Source organism: Triticum aestivum, chromosome 5A, assembly GCF_018294505.1.
Source record: "Triticum aestivum cultivar Chinese Spring chromosome 5A, IWGSC CS RefSeq v2.1, whole genome shotgun sequence".
NCBI classification, from domain to species: Eukaryota; Viridiplantae; Streptophyta; class Magnoliopsida; order Poales; family Poaceae; genus Triticum; species Triticum aestivum.
Genome location: NC_057806.1, coordinates 34,848,060 through 34,851,431, shown reverse-complemented (window position 1 = coordinate 34,851,431; position 3,372 = coordinate 34,848,060). Strand labels below are relative to the sequence as shown.

General features: G+C 42.8%; 1 long non-coding RNA gene across 1 annotated transcript; it reads left to right on the top strand.

The window, feature by feature from the left end:
- Window positions 1–1,338: 1,338 nt before the first annotated feature.
- On the top strand, window positions 1,339–2,972 carry LOC123106455 (uncharacterized). The gene is made up of 3 exons (XR_006451350.1): window positions 1,339–1,529; window positions 1,901–2,126; window positions 2,501–2,972. It is a non-coding gene; the product is annotated as an uncharacterized lncRNA (long non-coding RNA).
- Window positions 2,973–3,372: the final 400 nt, after the last annotated feature.

Below are 3,372 nucleotides of genomic sequence, written 5' to 3'. Positions count from 1 at the left end.
GCCAAAGGATAAGGCCAAGAAGCAACTTAACAACCCGAAGAAGCGTAAAAGACCGACCGTGTCCTTGCTGGCCTCAATGAAGAACATCGTCTACAAGGAAGTACTTACAGGCTAAAGTCTGTTCTTATAAGACCTACTGGACTTATATATGCAATTTACTCTTCCGATGGTCAAGAATTGCTGTAATTCGGTTCTATGACATATTTTTTCATTTGGTATCTTGGTTGTTAGAGGTATACACCAATCAGTTCAAGTAATAACTGCATTTCAATAAATGTATGATGTGCTATGTGTAATCTGACATTGTACATGTCACACAGCGTAATGTGTAATGTGTAATACTAGAATCAGAAATAATGATTGGCTTCATGAAGATCTGCATCATGTTTAATTATTTTTTTACCTTTATCACTGTTATTTACTTTCCACTATCGCAATGTTTCTGGCAATGTACATGTCACACAGCGTACCGTGTTATTTGTAATCTGAGATTCTGAAATAACGTGTGGCTTCATATAGAGCATATTCCGAAATAATGTTTTAGTACATACAGGATTAGGTCATAACAATGTATTTTTAATGATCATACCTTTAAATGTCACATGAAAATAGAACATATCCTAACTTTTCTAACCATTTTCTGTTATTTGCTTGAGGAACAAGCAACATGAATATTTGTATTCAAGCTCCCAACAAAGTTACTACTGTTGTCACAGAAATATAGTTCTGTTGTATGTATACTTAATTTCCCAAGATGTAGATTTTATTCTTATCTTACATGTTATTTTTTTTCTTTTTCTGCTTGTGAAAAAACTCAGTTTAAAAAAATAGGTCCTCATTCTAAAGGAGTAACTTCTTGAACCAGCAGTAGATATTGTGTCGGGAAGGACGAGGAGCAGGAGCATTGGTTCAGATTTTCTCTGTTGGCCTTGTGTTTGTTTACCGATTATTGGCTTGACATGAAGATTGATCAGGTGTGTGGATGTCATGTGCATGTTCTTCTTAGTTTCAATACACTTTAATTGGATTATACTTCAAGTACTTCGAGTACTTGCTCTTGTAAACTGACAACTACGTTTTTGTTTGCATTTTAACCCTTGTTAGTATGTTTTCCGAGCTACATGGCATGTTGCAACGCTCTTCGGAGTCAAACCCTTGGGATGGTCCCTCAAACATGATGGGTCTAGCTATTACAAATTAACCAAGATCAGGAGGACTAAGAAAATACATGTTTGACACTATTTGAGATGGTCCCTCAAACAGCCACGCCGCCACACCTGCCGACCCCTGCGCAGCACACCCACCCCTGCGCTTGGCCGCCATGGCGGCGGCGGCCCGGCTCCAGCGCGCCGGCGGCCACGGCGGAGGCCCCGGAGGCGGTCGTCGGGGCGGGCGGCGCGAGGTGGGAGACGATGGGCGCGCGGGAGTACTACGACTACCGGCGGGCCATCTACGGCGACATCACGCACAAGGCCATCCTCGTCGACGCCGCCGGCACCATCCTCGCCCCCACCGAGTCCATGGCCCAGGTCGTCCTACGCCCTTCCCCCATATACCGCAGCTCTAATTCATGTTCCTCTGTTTGTTCCACTCGATTCTGCTGGCCGTTCCCATGGTTGACGGAGGCTTGCATGTTTTCTATGCGGTGCACACGCTGAGACAATGCGTGGCGTTTGGATCGACCTGATCCATGCTCCCATAGCCCGTTCCGTTCATGTATGTTCGTAGATTCGGGTTGTGAGAACCTGGGCAGATTTGTTTCTGCTATTTATTTCTGGGTTGTGTGGATTTGTTTCTCCATGCATAACGAATTACTGATAAAAATCTCCCTTTCCTCTGTTAATTGGGTATGCATATGGTGGTTTGATTAATATGGCTTGTGTTCTAAATGTTAATTCAGGTGTACAGAACAGTAGGCGAAAAGTATGGGGTGAAGTACTCGGAGGACGAGATCTTGATGAGGACCTCGAGGCCTCGGAGAGCCCCTCCAAACAAGACGCGCACGGGAGCTCTGCCTTGATGGGGAAAGCAGCGGAGTTGGTGCAGTGGCGAATGTGGGCGGGGTCGGCCGTGGAGGGAGACTTGCTGGTCGGAGCAGTAGGAGCAAGAAGGTTGAGGCGGTTCAGGTTTGTCTCTATCTTCCTCCCCCCTCTCTTTCCCCCCTTGACTCATGGATGAGGTCGTTGATGCATGCAAGGAGTGGGTCGAACACGAATCGTAGCAAGAGCAAGGAACTGGACATGGTTCATGGTTTGCCTTTAGTTCCTCTCTCTCTCTCTCTCTCTAGATCTCTTGACATGGGTCTTTTTGTCCATATAATGAGCCATGAAGTTGTAAGTTCATGTTCTTTATATTTGTAGAGATATTTAACTGCATTAGTGAATGTTCTGGGTCTGATACAGTAGCTAAGCTTAGGTGATTCCTCGTGTTCTAGGTGGATCGCATAGAAAATAGAAATCCTAATTTCTGAAAATAGACTGAATCATGTATATATTTGCAGGGCAAGACAAGAACATTTAGTTGGATCCAGAGTATTGAGATTGCAGAGGACTCAACAAAGGGTCTGCACTTATTCTATAAATTCAGTATCACGTTAGTGCCTCTGTTTAGTGATTATATAGAACTACCTTTTGAACTTGCAGAAATTGAATGCATATAAGAATCGAGGACCTTTACAGTGGATGCATGATGATGATCATCCACCGAGCAGCACATCATCTTGGAAAAGCAGATGCGAATTTCTGCTAGGTTTGCTTCTCCGGTTGTCCCTCCCATCAACTCTCTCAGCTCCCAAACCATTAACCCCGTCATGGTTGTTCCTATATTTTCTTTTTGTTTTGTTTTTACCAATGCACTTTTCTTGACATGTTTTAGTGTGTTCCTTCCTACGGCCAGCTCGACCATTTGCTCCGCAGGGAGTTTTTAGCTCAGAAGGAGCAAATAATTTGAGAATGCATTGGTCTTTTCTGCAATCTGTTGTTCCTAAGTCATAACTTGTTCCTTTTCTTTTTCTTAGCTGCATGTTTTCATCCAAGTCAGAATTTTTATGTGCACTTGATAACTAACCATGCTTGTACAGAGACATATAATACAGCACATTCGTTCCATAGGTAGGTGTAGGGTTAACCAATAATAATTGCCTCCATTTTATTTTCTAAAACTTACATTCAAAATATGTCCCTTTAGGGGATCCCCTAGAGTGTACAACATACCAGTATGCAAGGACTAATCAGTAGTCTTGTATGCTTTTTTTTGTGCTTACATGTCTAAAATTTGTTAAGGTGGATGTCAAGCATGCTTTAGTTGTAGATTCCCTAAGTTCATTGTTTGATTGTCGTAAAGTGTCCATGTATAATAACTTTTGTGTGGTAT